Source organism: Oncorhynchus keta, chromosome 18, assembly GCF_023373465.1.
Source record: "Oncorhynchus keta strain PuntledgeMale-10-30-2019 chromosome 18, Oket_V2, whole genome shotgun sequence".
NCBI lineage: Eukaryota > Metazoa > Chordata > Actinopteri > Salmoniformes > Salmonidae > Oncorhynchus > Oncorhynchus keta.
The window spans coordinates 9153063-9172944 of NC_068438.1; the positions used below are offsets into that span (position 1 = coordinate 9153063).

General features: G+C 41.5%; 1 protein-coding gene across 1 annotated transcript in view; it reads right to left on the bottom strand.

Moving 5' to 3' along the window:
* LOC118397189 (G-protein coupled receptor 4-like) overlaps nucleotides 1-15614 on the bottom strand; it is a 52029-nt gene extending 36415 nt beyond the window's left edge. The window contains exon 1 of the mRNA XM_035791709.1: nucleotides 15288-15614. The gene's annotated coding sequence lies outside the window, so the exon portion shown is untranslated. The remainder of the gene's footprint in view (nucleotides 1-15287) is intronic.
* Between the last annotated feature and the right edge of the window lie 4268 nt (nucleotides 15615-19882).

The following is a 19882-nucleotide window of genomic DNA, read 5'->3' on the forward strand; positions in this document are numbered from 1 at the left end:
GGTTTCAAGACTAGTCATTCAACTGAGACTGCTCTTCTCTGTATCACGGAGGCGCTCCGCACTGCTAAAGCTAACTCTCTCCCTCTGCTCTCATCCTTCTAGACCAGGGGTGTCAAACATACGGCCCGCGGGCCGGAACCGGCCCCCAAGGAGGTTCGATCAGGCCCGCAGGATAATTTGAAAGTGGAAAAAAATGCATAAAAGACATGGAATTAATATTTTTTTTTTAAAGACGAGCCGCATCACTGAGACAGACTGAAAACAGCAGACGGTATCAATGCGCCATCTGCTGCTTGTTACGACGTTGTTAAGATTGTTAATGTCTCTACCTCTCCACTACACCCTCATTAGCCAAAATTTCGTTATCCAAACGGAGAAAAGTAGATAAGGAGTGTAGAATTTTCAAAGAAAAATGGACCACGTCCTATTTATTTACAGAGATGCACGGAAAACCTTTGTGCTTGGTGTGTTTGCAACAAGTTTCGGTATTGAAGGAATATAATATTCGACGCCACTACGAGACTCATCACAGCGAAAAATATGACGGCTTGCAAGGACAACTGAGAAGAGATAAGATTAACGAATTGCTGGCGGGTCTGAGGAAACAGCAGTCAACTTTCATCCAGAGCCGAGAAGTCAGTGAAGCAGCGGTAAAAGCCAGCTACCTAATTGCTAGCGAAATAGCATTAGCATCGGCCGTATTCCGTGACTTTGTTAAACGATGCATGATGAAGGCGGCTGAACTTGTATGTCCCGAGAAGCGACAAGCTTTTTATTAGCATGACGAGGAATACTATAGCAGAGAGGATTTCGAACTATCGGCAGATTTAGACAGTCAATTGAAACAGAGAGTCAAGTCATTTATTGCATTTTCCGTGGCAATTGACGAGAGCACTGACATCACAGACGTGGCCCAACTGGCCATATTTATTCGAGGAGTTGATGAGACATTGACTGTTACTGAAGAGTTTCTTGAGTTGGTGCCAATGATGGACACCACAACAGCCGAGGACATTTTCGGCTCTGTCCTTGCTGCATTGGACAGAGTTGGAGTGGACTGGTCCCGCTGTCAGCCTGGCTACAGACGGCGCGCCATCCATGGTCGGAAAGAAAGCAGGTGTCGCGACAAAGTTCAAAGACAAAGTACAAGCCCTTAATGGAGGAGATCGTTTCTGGACATTTCACTGTATTTTTGCACCAGGAGGCATTGTGTTGCAAGTCGCTGAAAATGGACCACGTCATGGAGGTGGTTGTTCGCACTGTAAATTTCATCCGGTCCAGAGGTCTGAACCATCGTCAGTTTGACAAACTTCTCAGCGACAGCAACATTACCCACAGCCTGCCATACCACACTGAAGTGAGATGGTTAAGCCGAGGCGCTGTGCTGAGGCATTTCTTTGATCTACGAGAGGAAATCGGACAGTTCATGGAGAAAAAGGAAAACCGGTGTTGGAATTACAATCTCAGGAATGGCTACGGGACCTTGCATTCTTGGTTGATATTACTGAACACTTGAACAATCTGAACAAAATGTTGCAAGGCCGCAAAAAGTTGTCACACAGTTTTCTGACAACATACATGCATTTAAGTTGAAGCTGACTTTGTGGGAGATGCAACTGGCAAATGGCAACCCTGCCCTGATTTTATCAGTATCTACTACCAGGGTACCCCAAATTAACAGCCCTGGCTGCTAAAATTTTGTGCATGTTTGGGACAACCTACCTTTGTGAACAAATTTTCTCAGTGATGAATATCAATAAAACAAAAATGCGTTCAAGGCTCACAAACAAGCACTTAAATGACATTCTGAAAGTGACAGCTAGTCAGGACATGACACCTGGTGTTGATGCACTTGTACAGGCCAAAAGATGCCAAGTTTCAGGTACAAATACAAGTCCAGACTAGACTAACACCTTTAAAATGCTGCCTTAGATACTGTTTGCATTGAAAGAATACAGCTCTGTGAAGATGAATCCTTACTGTGGTGATTTAAAAAATGTGCACTTTAATGTTAGTCAGCAGCTTCAAAACAAAAACTGTGTGATGGAATTCTACTGTTCATACAACTCCATACATTTTCAGTATGTATTGTATGTGTATGTATGTTTCATGTATGAAGTTTACAGATTTACAGGACAGGCGAACACTTTCTTCATTACACATTTAAAATCACTCTCCTTAGTTTGTAAGGTGTACGCAGGGATTACATTTAGATTTTATATGCGTATGTGTAAGTGGTTTAAAAATTCCTTTCTTTAAAAGTCTAATTTAATCTTAAAGTGCATTACTATATTTTTCAGTACCAATTAAAGTTTTGTGCCTTTGTACAATCAGTGGGATCAGTTGCAATGCATATTTGTGAATGATAAAAGTAAATTGCACATTTGTCTAAGGAAATATGAGGTGTTTCATGAAATGTTTTGTAAAAGGATAGTTCATTAAATTTCAATATTTTCCTAATGTTCTTGTGCTTCTTTACACCAAAACAAAGGAAAGACATGATATTTTGGTTATTTATAGCAGAGTATGGTATAATTTTAATGGTCCGGCCCACTTGACATCTCCCTAGGCCGTATGTGGCCCACGATGCGAAATGAGTTTGACACCCCTGTTCTAGACCTATCGGCTGCCTTCGATACTGTGAACCATCAGATCCTCCTCTCCACCCTCTCCGAGTTGGGCATCTCCGGCGCGGCCCACGCTTGATTGCGTCCTACCTGACAGGTCGCTCCTACCAGGTGGCGTGGCGAGAATCTGTCTCCTCACCACGCGCTCTCACCACTGGTGTCCCCAGGGCTCTGTTCTAGGCCCTCTCTTATTCTCGCTATACACCAAGTCACTTGGCTCTGTCATAACCTCACATGGTCTCTCCTATCATTGCTATGCAGACGACACACAATTAATCTTCTCCTTTCCCCCTTCTGATGACCAGGTGGCGAATCGCATCTCTGCATGTCCGGCAGACATATCAGTGTGGATGACGGATCACCACCTCAAGCTGAACCTCAGCAAGACGGAGCTCCTCTTCCTCCCGGGAAGGACTGCCCGTTCCATGATCTCGCCATCACGGTTGACAACTCCATTGTGTCCTCCTCCCAGAGCGCTAAGAACCTTGGCGTGATCCTGGACAACACCCTGATGTTCTCAACTAACATCAAGGCGGTGTCCCGTTCCTGTAGGTTCATGCTCTACAACATCCGCAGAGTACGACCCTGCCTCACACAGGAAGCGGCGCAGGTCCTAATCCAGGCACTTGTCATCTCCCGTCTTGATTACTGCAACTCGCTGTTGGCTGGGCTCCCTGCCTGTGCCATTAAACCCCTACAACTCATCCAGAACGCCGCAGCCCGTCTGGTGTTCAACCTTCCCAAGTTCTCTCACGTCACCCCGCTCCTCCGCTCTCTCCACTGGCTTCCAGTTGAAGCTCGCATCCGCTACAAGACCATGGTGCTCGCCACGGAGCTGTGAGGGGAACGGCACCTCAGTACCTCCAGGCTCTGATCAGGCCCTACACCCAAACAAGGGCACTGCGTTCATCCACCTCTGGCCTGCTCGCCTCCCTACCACTGAGGAAGTACAGTTCCCGCTCAGCCCAGTCAAAACTGTTCGCTGCTCTGGCCCCCAATGGTGGAACAAACTCCCTCACGACGCCAGGACAGCGGAGTCAATCACCACCTTCCGGAGACACCTGAAACCCCACCTCTTCAAGGAATACCTAGGATAGGGTAAGTAAGGGTAAGTAATCCTTCTCACCCCCCTTCTCCCCCCCAACAAGATTTAGATGCAAGTGGCTGTTCCACTGGTTGTCATAAGGTGTATGCACCAATTTGTAAGTCGCTCTGGATAAGAGCGTCTGCTAAATGACTTAAATGTAAATGTAATGTAAATGTAAAAAAAGATATACATCAAATAACACTATTTGACGTGTCAAATAACATGGCATAATCTGTTTCGGTCGCTATAGTTAGCTAGCTAACTATAGAGCTAGGTGTCATCATCTAAAATAACCCTAATTTATAATAATAATATATGCCATTTAGCAGACGCTTTTATCCAGTTCTTATTTGATAAATGGTGGTCAGACCCATTTATGTGAAGCTAGCCACAATAAGGATTAGGTACAATAGTCAAATCATCAAATCAAATCAAAACACATAACCCGGTCTGGTCGAGCCTCACTAGACGGATGAAGCTAGCTGGATACTTATAATGTTAGCTTTAGGCAACTGGGTTAAGTAGCTGGCTAGCTGTTTATTTTCATGAACTGAAGTTCAATTTCAATAGGCGAACAACAAGTGGACACCTAGATAACACTTACTCACAATGATTCCTAAATCATTGCTAAGAATAATGAAAATGACTGCAGTTTCTACTGGTAATTGTTTTCAGGCTGGTTGTATTGGTGCTAGCTAGGTACTAGCTACCCCAGAAGTTGTAATCGAACAAATTGTGCTTTATTACCAACGCGGTATTGTAAAACACATAGTTCGTGGCCGGTGTTTGCTTGTTTGCAGACTTTTTTTGTACAGCTTTGACAGTGCTACCGTATCTTTTTTGACGCGCAAAGACCCAAACGGCGTTCCATAGTAGGTATGTCATGAAGCTAATAGCAGTGACGCTATTAATCGGTAGGGCAACATCTGAAAAATAGCGCACTCGGTAGTGTGTACCAGTGCTCGACCAGTCGGAGAAAGCCAACATCACCCACGAAAGAGAACGGTTGATTGTCAAGGGCAATGAATTCCATTATCTTGGCTTTAATGGATTTCGCCTTTGAGTTGTCTCACTGAAAATGTCTTACTCTTTCAAATGACTGCTCGACTTGTTGACTGCTCGATCCACACAGCAGACATTGTGGGTTAGGTTAGGAATGCTGTGTAGCATGTGTAGCGCAACTTTTTATGTGGCATTATTACGTCATGTACCTACGTTATATAGGTATGCATGGTAGCTTTGACATCAGTTTTTAACATCGGCGTTAAACTAAACATCGGGCCGATACTGATGTTGGCATTTTCAGCTAATATTGGCCGATTTCGATATGTTCTCCAATATATTGTGCATTCCTACTAATTTCATCAGCTCGTGTTGAGATTTAAAGTTCCAACCATTTCAAACGTGTAGCTCACGTTTCCTATTCTCTGAGATTCACAGTTTAAACCACTTCAGATGTGGGCTGCAACTCCTCTTCTTTCCTGGTCCGATGTTATTCTCTGTGGGCAATCCTTTTATGCACTCTGGCCAAATGGGACGGTTCCGTCAGTCTGACACACTCTTCGACCGCACTCGAGGCGTGGCTACTTACTATGCACAGTTTATAGGAGATAGATTCTCTTATACCTCCTAAAATCACATTCATAACTTAACTAAAATACTTTCATCATGTTTAATATTTCATATACAACGTTAAGGGTGGAGACTTCACAACTAGTGTTGTGAAAATACTTTTCAAGTTACAGTATTTCCTTCATAACCTTTTTAATGACATCACAAAATAAAAAACAACATGACATTAGTTTTAGTTAGCTCCCCACTGACCATTCCCCACATTTTTATGTTAGAATTATTGTTCCAGTATCCACATTTGAACGTGTTATAGTTTCGGTGGGAAAAGTTTGTTAACAAAGATATTCTTCTGGTGGATTTTACTGAAGGGGGAGAAAGAGCTCCCTTCTCCTGCAATTTATAACAGGGTGTGAACTATCAAACTGGCCCAGTTTCCTGGGCCTCTTCTGTGGGTGAGAGAATGTCTGGTTATTGTCAACCATTTCCATTCCTTGCCATGCTGATCTGACCTGTGATCCTCACAGGACAGTCATGACAATATCTACCTCAATTACCTCGTACCCCTGCACCTCGGTACTGGTACCCCATGTATATTGCCAAGTTATCATTACTCATTGTGTATTTATTATTACATGTTATTACTTTTCTATAATTTCTATATTTTCTTTCTCTCTGCATTGTTGAGAAGGGCCAGTGTAATCATTTCACTGTTAGTCTACACCTGTTGTTGACAAAGCACGTGACAAATAACATTTGGTTTTATTTGAATGCTGACCTGTATTTGGCTGGTGGCAATCTGTTCTTTCATACCATGACAAAGTCTGTCAATTTAAACTGAGTGACACATTGTGGAGGTCAACTACCTATACTAGCTCTAGCATCCCATTCGGCAGACATTATGATGTGAAATACTGTACTGTCCATGAGATGAAGGGCAAGGTCAGCTGCCATCGGCCTTGGCCTCCACGTCTGCACTGCAAATCATTGCAGCACACAGTGTCCTTAGCTCCCTGCATCACCCCTGTGACTTATACAGCCAGTGACTGATGTGGGGGAGACCAGCCCATGTACGGTGTCGGCCGCAGCAACCTTCACTTGGCCCTAAGCAAAGAGCAGGTATTTAATCATGGCCTAGCAGGCTGCTCATTTCACGCTCGGCTGGAAAGCCAACTTCGGGTCTCTATAATGCCCAGGGCAGGCGTCCTGCAGGGGAAATTAATGACTTCAATAAAAAGTGCCACATTTTCCACTCAAATTCCCACCGGAGGGTTTTATTGGCTGAGCCTTAATTTGGCCCAATCAGCTTGTTGCACCGGAAATGAATGAATGAGTGTTGAACAGTGGCCACACTGACCTGTCGACCCTTTCGAGGTTCCTACAAGACAACTGTATCACCCTCTCCCTCTGAGGTAGGATGCTGAAGTATCAGTCACCTCCAGGGACACACTGGGGCATTCAAGTTGCCATAGATAAACAAGGTCTGTGGGATTTTTGTAAACACCAGCACTTTATGACAGTCTGTTTTATTTCTGAGTCTGAATTCAGGCTTTGAAATCCTCCAGGAAGTTTTATGCAGAGTCCCAGAGCCAAAGTCCAACTGGTCACTGTTATCAGCCTGCTGGTTGACAAGCTTGAAGTGGCAGCAGACCCAGAGTACACAGGGGAAGAATGCCACGGACACTTCCTAAACAAAAAAAACAGCTGCCCTGCCAGAGGAAATACACGGTAGTGCTACAAGGTGAATGCCAGAGTGCAAATAGATCACTTCAATGAAGAGAGGTCTGTCTCTGGGTGGAGGAGGTATGGGTGCCGCTGGGATTTGTCAGTTCCTGTGTGACTTCCTGTTCTGTCAAACTTAGTTTATTTTACTTGATTAGTACTCTTCTGGTGGAAACACGCAGCTTGCCATGAGGTCATAAAAGGTCAAACCAAACTAAATTATTGCAGATCAAAGCTCTAATTCATACTGTTTGTGTGAAGACAGTCCTTTCTCATAATGCTGGTGACCAGTATTGTGAATGAAACCTAATGAGACACGACCATAATACACAGACTATGGTTCCGTTGTGAGTTGATGAGCATGGTGCTCCCTAGTTTGTATGTGTGTGTGTATGTATGTATTAGCAACAAGCTATGTGATCCCCATGAGAGCTCCGAAGCAGAATGAGATTGTATTACCAAATGCGGGACGGGTACCCAAATTAACCATACATTACTTTATTAACGGTCAAGAAAACAAGTCCCCAACAAGCTTTCCTCTATCCTCACAGTGTTAAAATAGGGGTGAGAAAGGGCACATTTTTTACTGCTTAAAAGGAGGAAAGAGGCCTAGCCCACCATAAAGGTTTTCTGGGAAGTGTAGAGGAATCTGAGGCAGTACTAACTCAAGTTGGCATGTTTTGTTCTGTGTGTTTTTCCCATCTGTTGTTTAAAACTCCACTCCAAGTCAGGAAATCCTCCAGTTTACAAGCAGCATTCCCCCTGCCAATTAATATTAAATAAAAACAACCTCTGACAGGAAGGATAGCCCTCGACTCTACAGAAATGGTCTCTAAATTCGATTTAGTTATTATTTGTTCACCTAAACTCAACCAACCATTTGCTATGCCAATCCAATGGCCCTCACATTCAAAATACAAACAATTTTGTATGTCACAACAGCGCTCATGGATAAAGTACCCTGGAGCTATGACTGCACTTTCCAAATACAGAAGAAGAAATCTTCCTCTTCTAACCCCAAGGCTTCCTTCCTATATGATATTTCATCCACATGCACTTACGTTTTCAGAGCGCTGAGTAATCGAAGGCCTGCAGATTAGGCAAAGTGCTGGTAACAGGTGCAGACAGAGTGCAGACCACTCAAAGGCTTGTATTCCCTCTGTGATGTATGTGTAAAAGTGCTGACAAGTGCTTGACTGACCTTCATGTCTTAAAGTAATGATGGACTGTCTTTGCTTATTTGAGCTGTTCTTGCCATAATATGGTCTTGGTCTTTTACCAAATAGGGCTATCTTCTGTATAGCACATCTACCTTTTCACAACACAACTGATTGGCTCAAATGCATTAAGAAGGAAAAAAATGGCACAAATCAACTTTTAACAAGGCACACCTGTTAATTAAAATGCATTCCAGGTGACTACCTCATGAAGCTGGTTGAGAGAATGCCATGAGTGTGCAAAGCTGTCATCAAGGCAAAGGGTGGCTACTTTGAAGAATCTCAAATATAAAATACATTTCGATTTCTTCAACACTTTTTTGGTTACTACATGATTCATATGTAGTAATAGTTTTGATGTCTTCAATATTATTCTACAATGTAAAAAATAGTACAAATAAAGAAAAACCTTGAGTAGGTGTGTCCAAACTTTTGACTGGCACTGCATATACAAACAATATACAGTGCATTCAGAAAGTATTCAGACCCTTTGACTTTTTCCACATTTTGTTACACTACTGCCTTATTCTAAAATTGATTAAAAAAATCCTTATCAATCTACACACAATACCTCATAATGACAAAGTGAAAACAGGATTTTTACATGTTTTGCAAATGCATTAAAAAAAAAAAAAACAGAAATACCTTATTTACATAAATGGCCCTTTGTAATAACACTCGAAATTGATCTCAGGTGTATCGATCATTGATCATCCCTGAGAAGTTTCTACAACTTGTTTGGAGTCCACCTGTGGTAAATTCAATTCATTGGACATGATTTGGAAAGGCATGCACCTGTAAGGTTTGTCCCACAAAGTAGCCACAAAGTGTGCCATAAGGTCCCACAGTTGACAGTGCATGTCAAAGCAAAAACCAAACCATGAGGTCGAAGGACTTGTCCGTAGAGCGCCGAGACATGATTTTGTCGAGGCACAGATCTGGGGAAGGGTACCAAAAAATGTCTGTGTAACGGATGTGAAACGGCTAGCTTAGTTAGCGGTGTGCGCTAAATAGCGTTTCAATCGGTTACGTCACTTGCTCTGAGACCTTGAAGTAGTAGTTCCCCTTGCTCTGCAAGGGACGTGGCTTTTGTGGAGCGATGGGTAACGATGCTTCGAGGGTGACTGTTGTTGATGCGTGCAGAAGGTCCCTGGTTCGCGCCCGGGTATGGGCGAGGGGACGGTTTAAAATTATACTGTTACATCTGCAGCATTGAAGGTCACTAGGATCACAGTGGCCTCCATCATTCTTAAATGGAAGAAGTTTGGAACCACCAAAACTTTCTAGAGCTTGCCCCCAGGCCAAACTGAGCAATCGGGTAAGATGGGCCTTGGTCAGGGAGGTGACCAAGAAACCAATGACCACTCTGACAGAGCACAGTTCCTCTGTGGAAATGGGAGAACCTTCCAGAAGGACAACCATCTCTGCAGCACCACCAGTCAATCTCATAGCAACAACTAGGATGGGTTGCTAATATGGCTAGGATTGTGCCTCTGGACAATGAAAGAAAGTTGATATGAAAACCAATAGAAGAGTAGAGAAATTCTGGTTAATGGCATGAGGAAGTCTTTATAAAATAATTGCCTCCAAGTTTCTATAGGTTTGATTTCCACTAGGCTACTTTGAAGCAAAGTAAGACATGCCTCATTCTTTGAAGTAAAGTAAATCGTTCAGGTTTCAAACAATTATACTGCAGATTGCTAGATTGGATTCCCGAGCTGACAAGGTAAACATCTGTCCTCCTGCCCCTGAGCAAGGCAGTTAAACCCAGCCTCACGCACCTCTCATTCAGAGGGTTTGGGTAAAATGCTGAAGACACATTTCAGTTGAATGCATTCAGTTGTACAACTGACTAGGTATCCCCCTTTCCTTTCCTCAAGCTCACGTAGCAAAGTGGTGGGTGACGCGCGGATAGCCTGCCTACTGTTGACTATACACTCGAATGGCGAATGGAAGGTGTGCTTGAATTACAAATAGCTCTTTTTAATACTGGCCATCAAAACAGTTTCTAACACAAGATTGCATTTACAATAGTTATTTGTTGCACAATGTACAATGACTGGGCTTATAAAAGCACGTTTCACTCCAGTACCATCTTTTTCAGAAGGTACTCTCGTGCTGTCTGGCAGGTGATAGGCTATTCCTCTCCGCAAACTAGGCTCTGTATTGTATGCCATATGTTGTGCGCGTGTGATGAATAAGATACATGACGACTAACTAAAATACAATTTAGTGGCCAATTTAATGACACTAAATGATGCAAATGAACCTATAAACCGATAAGCATGACCGGTCAAATGTATTTTCAGGCCGATTAACAGTTAACCGTTAACATCCCTAATCCCAATGTTAATTGAATCAGTTCTTAATGACTTTTCTAAACTGAGCGAGTTGAAATGCAATTGACCCCGACCAAGGTGTTAAACCAGGAATGTCAGAAACAGCAGCAAAGATCATGAAGACTGAAAACCAAGTGAAACCTAATAACTTATCTAAAATGAAAGATCTGATTTAAAAATGTCAAACATGGCATGGTATTGGTCACAGCTGCCATAATGCAAAAATGCACCTCAACCAGATGAGCATAAGAAGGCTAGTCCTTTGATATTTGAATAAACACACATTTGCTTGGTAGCCTTACCAATGTGACACAAATAAGCACAGGAGACATGAATAGATGGATTGTTGCAATGTAAATTTCAGTTAGCTTTATGAGGGTACAGCAAATATAGGGATATGAGCTCATAGTTAGGATGCCAAGTAGGCATGTGGATTGAAAGGTTTCAATGCATCATCATTAAACAGAAAATCCAACTTCTTCCACAAGAGAGCTAAAAACATGCCAAAAGCCTTTTCATGGCATATTCTCAGTGAAACGTCTACCTCAGTGACTTGCACAGCAAATTAGAGACTACAGTCCAATGACATCACCTTAGCAGGCAATCCAGCTCTACCTGGAAAACAATATCCAATTAGACCAAGCTGTCGTTGGGTCGGCTGAGGCTTCCCGCTCATTATTGGGCTATAACCACTTCACCTGTCAGGCTATTAAAGATGCACTGTGCAGAAATCGCTCCGCCATTTCCTGGTTGCTAAAATTCTAATAGTTTGCCTAATTTCAGTTTATGTGACTAAACAAGCAAGTATAGTGTAGAGTAGAAACATTGTACCATCTAAACCGCTGTGAAATATATTTTCCATTACTACAAATATTGGTGTACAAAATCTGGTGTACAAAACCTAAAGTAAACGACGAAAAAAACTAAACTTAAGAACGGGAAACCTAGAAATAGAAAATATCTACCACTTCTTAGTCTTGCTTTCAACGAGAATGACAGATCTATAAAACACATTTCTATGTGAAATTGGTTGTGTCGCCCAAAAAGTTACATATTGCAGCTTTAAGTGTCCATGCTTATCACACGTCCCCTGTGTGAGACCGTGAGCAATTACGCGGCGCTAGCTCGGCTAGATTAAACGTGCGAGCGCTTCCCCCTTCAGTGACCCTGGATACTGAGGACCCAGCCCCAGAGAGACAGGCGCGCAAGCTGGCATGCAGAGGCAGGAGGACTAGCTACTGAACCCTCATGAGTGGTTGACCTGGAAGAGATCATCCACCAGCCATTGTGTGTGGACATGATTTAATATGATGCCATGAAAATGTAGTCAATGAGACAGTAAAACCCTCCATAGCTCCCGTTCAGTAGGTCCAGTACACTACAGTAGATACGGTGGTGCCAGCATGCAACCCAATACACATTGAGTGTATAAGAATGGTACTGTACTTTAAAGGGATAGCATTTTTATATATTTATATATTTGTTTCCAGTCTATGGACAAGGAGTGACTGCAACATTAATCCCACAATGCTCATGTTGCTAATTGTTTGCATTGTGGATTGCAGTGATTCGTTGTCCATAGACCACTTTCAAGGTAAGGAAACAAATTTAAAAATGAGCAAAACCACTGATCTATCCCTGTGGTTTGAAAGGCTGTACTCGATTAAACAATGAGGTATTTCGGAAAGTATTAGTGGCGTGTATTCATGGATGCCCAGGGAAGCCAGGCTTTCCCACAAAATTGACCAAGATAACAGAAAAATTTAATAATTTATTGTTTGTCTCTCTGTGTTTCAAAATTGTCCTTCAATTCACAAGATGCTGAATGTATCCCACTGGAGAAAGCATCCGAATGAGCGAAACAGCACCCCTTTGTCTCTCTATGTTTATCTATTTGATGCTGTCTGGTCAAAAAGAGTATGATATTGTTGCTGCCCATAGCATTGAATGCAAGGGAAGCCAGCGAGCATTTGGCCTCTCTTGATAAGAAAATTATACAATAATAGCCCATCAGCATTCAGCTAAACTGAGTGAGTTCAACTGTGAAGTGTCCTGGCGCACCCCAAAAAAAATATTTCTCAATGGGATTAAGATCTGGGGAGTTTCCTGGCCATGGATCCAAAATATCGATGTTTTGTTCCTTGAGCCAATTAGTTATCACTTTTGCCTTATGGCAAGGTGCTCCATCATACTGGAAAAGGCATTGTTCATCACCAAACTGTTCCTGGATGGTTGGGAGAAGTTGCGCTCGGAGGATGTGTTGGTACCATTCTTTATTCATGGCTGTGTTCTTAGGCAAAATTGTGAGTGAGCCCACTCCCTTGGCTGAGAAGCAACCCCACACATGAATGTCCTCAGGATGCTTTACTGTTAGCATGACACAGGACTGATGGTAGTACTCACCTTGTCTTCTCCGGACAAAACCCCAGACCTCAGCAGTCCAATCCCTGTACCTTTTGCAGAATATCAGTCTGCCCCTGATGTTTTTCCTGGAGAGAAGTGGCATCTTTGCTGCCCTTCTTGACACCAGGCCATCCTCCAAAAGTCTTCACCTCACTGTGCGTGCAGATGCACTCACACCTGCCTGCTGCCATTCCTGAGCAAGCTCTGTACTGGTGGTGCCCCAATCCTGCAGCTGAATCAACTTTAGCAGACGGTCCTGGCGCTTGCTGGACTTTCTTGGGCGCCCTGAAGCCTTCTTCACGACAACTGAACTGCTCTCCTTGAAATTCTTGATAATCCGATAAATGGTTGATTTAGGTGCAATCTTACTGGCAGCAATATCCTTCCCTGTGAAGCCCTTTTTGTGCAAAGCAATGATGATGGCGCGTGTTTCCTTGCAGTTAACCATGATTGACAGAGGAAGAACAATGATTCCAAGCACCACCCTCCTTTTGAAGCTTTCAGTCTGTTATTCGAGCTCAATCAGAATGACGGAGTGATCTCCAGCCTTGTCCTCGTCAACACTCACTCCTGTGTTAACGAGAGAATCACTGACATGATGTCAGCTGGTCCTTTTGTGGCAGGGCTGAAATGCAGTGGAAATGTTTTTTGGGGGATTCAATACATTTGCATGGCAAAGAGGGACTTGCAATTAATTGCAATTCATCTGATCACTCTTCAGAACATTCTGGAGTATATGCAAACTGGCATCATACAAACTGAGGCAACCTGTAAATATTCCAATATTATGAATATGTCAAGAATGTGAAGTACTGTTTTCATTTAAATCTATGCCCTGGGTTCCACCCTGAAACCCTATCTTGGCTGTGATGGTAACAGCTGATGTGTGTCCATGTTCAGTTGTTTTTTTCTCTGTTTATTTGAGGATTTTGTTCAGGGAACTTAAGAACTGAAACAATCGATGGCAATATATTTTGCCGTATCGAGTCTTAGTGAAAATGAATATTTGTATCATTCTCAAAATGTTTGGCCACGACTGTAGTATGTTTTTGCAAATTTGTAACATATATTTTGAATTGTCATTCGTAACATATCATGTGAAATGGGCGATGGACATCCACAAATTAATACATACCATATGAAATGAAACAAAGCATACTAAATGTATTATCACAGATTTACGAACAGAATCATACAAAATGCTCTGAGACCAGGTTGCAGCAAGCTTCATGTAACAGATGAAACAAAGGTGTGGTTGAATCTATTCTGCCACTGTGTCTTTTTACTGTCTCTGCCTTAGGCCTGTATATCAAGGTGGCAACTTGCACGGCTTATGAACTAACAGGTTCTAGAGCAAACAACACAATTATCACAACACATAGGTTGTAATGTGGCTTTTTTTCTGGCTTGGCTTACCCACTGATTTTACACGCGCACCACTACTGGAGAGTATACCCTTCTACAGGACTAGAATGTTTTAATAAATGGCTTACAAAAAGCAAAGGAAGTGAGCAGTCGCAGTTAATTGCAGCGGTTTGGTAAGAAAACACTGTCTCAAAGACAGGGTACATAATTCCAGAGCTTTTAGCAAACCACATTGTAATTTGTGAGTCTTAAAGGTCAGCAGCTCAAACAGTTAAAGGGTGATCGTTCCTACTGGTTCAGAAATGGGGATTAGTTCAACACAATGCAGATAGTCTTTAAAGGGTGAGATTATGCTGTAAATACTACAACCATCAATGCAGCCAATGGGGGAAATTCTGAAAGGGGGAACATGTGTTCCATTGCGCTGAATGTTCACAGAAAACTCCCCCCAATGTGCATTGAATTGACTCAATTAATACTCATTGGAATCGTCCTTCTTATGAGCAGGAGAGCAATTCAATTATCTGCTTTGCTACTGTTAAATAAGTGGGCGCGGTAGAGATAGTAAAACCTTTAATTAAATGAAGTTACTATAAATGCTGCCAATTTCATTTTCACATTTCACTAGGCCCATCAACAATTGTAAATGTTATCTTATCAGGAATTCACACTTACGTACGTTACTTTCGATAGGTCTACTCTAAATAGATTAGATAGATAGATAGATAGATAGATAGATAGATAGATAGATAGATAGATAGATAGATAGATAGATAGATAGAAAACAGAGAGCTTAATAAAACAAGGCAATGATAAATGTAGTAGTTATGGTACAAAACATACGCCTAAAATACATGTTCATCCTTTGTCATGCAATGCAGGTGATAACAGGCGCGCTCACTTCTGAAGTCTAAATTGGCATTTATAGTTTACATGAAATACACGGTGAAACACTTACATTCGCGATATTGTCCATAGTACAACTGATTCGTTGAGTAAACTGTGTAATCCTCACTCCTCTGAGTACAGCGCTGTGTCGAATTCTCCTTTGCTCACTTCATGTGGATGGCGCCACTGGGACAGTGCACTGAAGGTACGCGTCTGCAATCGCCACACTGTAGTCTCTATCTGGCAGAATGCTTCATATTTTTCATCAGATGCTTATCATCGGACATGACATTTATTTTACTTCTGTGGAAAACCCCCAAAAGTTATTGACAGCGAGAATGGAGAGTGAAGAGAGAAAGAGCGCGAGAAAGAGTGCGTGCGTATATGAGAGAGCGTGGGTTCGAGTGTGTGTGTGTGCGTGTGTGTGTGTGTGAGAGAGAGAGAGAGAGAGAGAGAGAGAGAGAGAGAGAGAGAGAGAGAGAGAGAGAGAGAGATTGTGTGTGCGAGAGAGAGATTCAATTGCTGCCATGAAACGTGTTAAAATCATGGCCCCTCTGTCTGTACATCCCATCCTAGCAGTGGAGGTGAGAAATTACACTGTGATTTTTTTTAGAGAGCTGGAAATACCTTTTAGCTTTTATTTCTAACACTATAAAGTGTTTGGGTTGATTTTAAGACTCCATATGGCAAAATATATTGCCATCAATTGTTTCAGTTCTTAAGTTCCCTGAACAAAATCCTCAAATAAACAGAGAAAAAAACAACTAAACATGGACACACACCAGCTGTTACGATCACAGCCAAGATAGGGTTTCAGGGTGGAACCCAGGGCATAGATTTAAATGAAAACAGTACTTCACATTCTTGACATATTCATAATATTGGAATATTTACAGGTTCACTTCAACAGGAGGGGGGTACTTAAAATAAGCTGTTATCCCAAGACTTATGTAATGAGGTGGCGGGGAGAGAGAGAGAGATAGTGATTAAATTGCTGCCATGAACAAGACATCAATTATTGTAAAGTAATGGTCAACATCAAAAGAGGGATCCAATGTGAAACGAAACATGTTGAAATCACGGCCCCTCTTTCCGTACATCACACTAAAAGGCTTCTATCCTAGCAACAACAGTCATTAGAGTCCATTAAAAGAGCCATCTTCCTCATTTTACGGTGCATAGCTCCATTTCAGAGAAATTCATCATGTGCCACACCAGATGAACTCAAGAGATAAAGAGAGAGAGAGAGAGAGAGAGAGAGAGAGAGAGAGAGAGAGAGAGAGAGAGAGAGAGAGAGAGAGAGAGAGAGAGAGAGAGAGAGAGGGAGGTGTGTACCCCACGCTGCCCTGTTGACCCACTACTGTGGCAACTGGAATGTGTCAAATGCACAGCACAAACACCTCTGATACAACCAAACCTCCAAAGAGACACAGAGATAGATAGCCAGGGCCCAGAGAATTAGAATCTACAAGACAGACAACGACAAGGGGTTTGTCAAATGCAGTTCTGGTGTCATAGTAACCTACCCACAATAGCCTATGAAGAAATGCATTGTAGCCTATGCAGATTTCCACGTCAGATCAGATGCTTGTTTGCTCGATGGAAGTTTTTCCACCATAAAATATAAATGTCATTTTCCATATTCTATATGAGCTCCTCCCATCAACATTCCACTTCAAAAGCACACCTGTGCATTTATGGATCCCTGTAGTGTCAGTGATTTTTTGTTGTTTTGGACATACATTCCTAGCTGTCTCTTTTCGTTTCGGGCCTGGGGTTTGACTCAGGCCAAAAGCAGGCTTTTTTTGGGCATGTTAAAAGAGTACAGTTTTCCAGTAACACACTCAAATTGTAAACAACATGTTGGACAGCACACTGCTGCATTACCATGCTTTGATTCAGATCAGCCAGATGCCTTCAAGCATCTGTAATCATAAACAACAACAAACACATGTTGAAATGATGCTGTAGTCTCTTGTACAGAGATACAACAGCCTATACTGACCATGACTTCATACCATAATCTGACTGTCATGATTGATGAATAAAACGTTAGCATCATTAAAAAAGTAGCGCCAAGGCAGTGGCTACTCTTCTTGGGGTCCAGCAAAATTAAAGCAGTTTATACAATTTTAAAATGTTACAGTACTTCGCAACAGATTTCACAACACAAGTGTGTTCCCTCCGGCCACTACTCTACTACCACATATCCACAACACAAAATCCATGAGTACGTGTGTGTATGTTATCGTGTGTATGTATGCATGTGTCTATGTTTGTGTCTCTTTGTGTTTTAGGGGGTATGATCTTTGACCCTTGTAATCTTCTCACTCATCATTATTCGTGATTCATTCAGGATTATTCCTAATCATAGTAGCATCCACATTTATGTAGAAGTGTTTAGTAACACATTCTATTCTTATTTACAATGACAATGACTTCAAAATAACACACTATATTATTTAGCATGTATTTCTATTGAGCAGAAAATCATTTGAAATACAACCAAAATGAACTGCAAATGCATCCAACAAGTTAGAGTCACAATCTTGATGTAGTCATTGCGTGGGGATATGGGACGAAATACTAAACTTTTGACTGCTTTATTTTATAAGAATGTTTAGGGGTGTCAATAATTTTGACCCCTACCTTTTTAAGAAAAACAATATATTACTTGTTAAAACCTCTTAAGGATCTGTCCCCCCCCCCCCCTTTTTTCAATTGTCGCCTAAAATGACATACCCAAATCTAACTGCCTATAGCTTAGGACCTGAAGCAAGGATAAAAGCATATTCTTGATACCATTTGCAAGGAAACACTTTGAAGTTGTGGAAATGTGAAATTAATGTAGGAGAATATAACACATTAGATCTGGTAAAAGATAAAATAAAGATTTTTTTTTTTTTACCATCATCTTTGAAATGCAAAAGAAAGGCCATAATTAATTATTCAGGAGCAATTTAGACTTTGACCACTCGATGGTAGCTATGTATGTGCAAGTTTTAGACTGATCCAATGATCTATTGCATAGCTATTCAAAATGTTGTATCAAGACTGCCCAAATGTGCCTAATTGGTTTATTCATACATTTTCCAGTTCATGATTGTGCACTCTCCTCAAACAATAGCATGGTATTCTTTCACTGTATTAGCTACTGTAAATTGGACAGTGCAGTTAGATTAACAATCATTTAGAGGTTAAAGGTTAAACAAAATCTCTTTCTCTGCACAATTGTATTAGTATAGAATTATATAATCCCAAATATTTTTGAGGATATTACTCAGTATTTGAATGATGTCTTTTAAACAGTCATTTTTGCCCATCTATAACAAGGACCCCACTGTAGACTTTCCATATCAGTGGTCACTAAGGTGTGTTGTAGAACCTACATCCCTGCATCTGTCCACATGAGTTTATGCTGTGATTGTGTGAGATCCAATTTGTCTTTCATCCAGTCTGATGGGATGTCAGGGCTATAAGTGAGTGAGCACCTACAGTAAGTGAGTGCGTATCTACAATTCTCATGCAAGCCACAAATGGAAAAGGAATCACAGTGTATCTCTTCTGCATATCCAGCTGGAGATTGATTCATGCTGGCCAACATAAATACTACACACAAGACCAGAGAGAAAGACATGCAGTATCAGCCTTCCCAGTCTTGTGTATTGGAAAGTGATCAATTAAATGGTCCTTGTTGAGAGGAGAAAGGGGGATGGCTTCTCTCCATGTGGTGGGCTAAGGGAACAGTGTGATCAGAAGTATGGTAAACAGACTCAGCACAGGCTAGACGTGTCAGAGAATCAAATAACGTCTAGCGTCATTTTATGTTCTGTGGGAGACCGGAGTCAAACTCTTCCACCCGCTGCGGTTTTACTTGGAATCTGTTTTGGACCATCTGCTTATTTTCTGTCCTGAATCACCATCTCTAAGGGGTAAACATCAAAACAGTTATTCCCAATATAAAATGTACTTTGTTTTAAGAGGATTCATTTCATTCTAATTCTATTTATACAGGGATATAAATCATTTATATAGAGATATAAATCAGAAATATTCTGGTCTTGAATGTTTCAAGAGACAACCTGATCAATGACTCCTTCAAATTGGCTATTGACTTGAATTACTACTGGATATCCTACAGGCACCACACTTTATACATATTGGACTGGAGATATAACCCCCTTGTGGCCATTCTTAGGTCTACCAATGTTAATCCATCAATTCTTCATCAACAGGCACCTTGAGGTGTAATTGTAAATACACTTTTTCAAAATAATTGAAAAGAAACATGGACAAGCCAATTGCAGTGAATTGAGACAAAAAGGCGATAGCATTACATTTGCATTCTTATATTTGTATTCCTCTGTTAGTTTTTAAGATTTGGATTCATGCCTAAACCTGGAATATTTTATGTTTATCAGAGACTGTTTAGAGCTTAATATGGATAAATATTTGTTGCTAATGAATCTTTGAGCCCATGGTCCTGACAGTAGAGAAAAGCAACTCAGATTTATTTACACTGCAAAAAGTTAAATGTAAGCAATCTTATATAGAGCAATACATCACTTGTTTTTTTGTGTGTTTGTTTTTTCTTTTCTTGCCAAGCCAAATTATCTAAACGTCATTGGTCGATCATTTAGCTTATTTTAACCTTAAAAAGGCTTA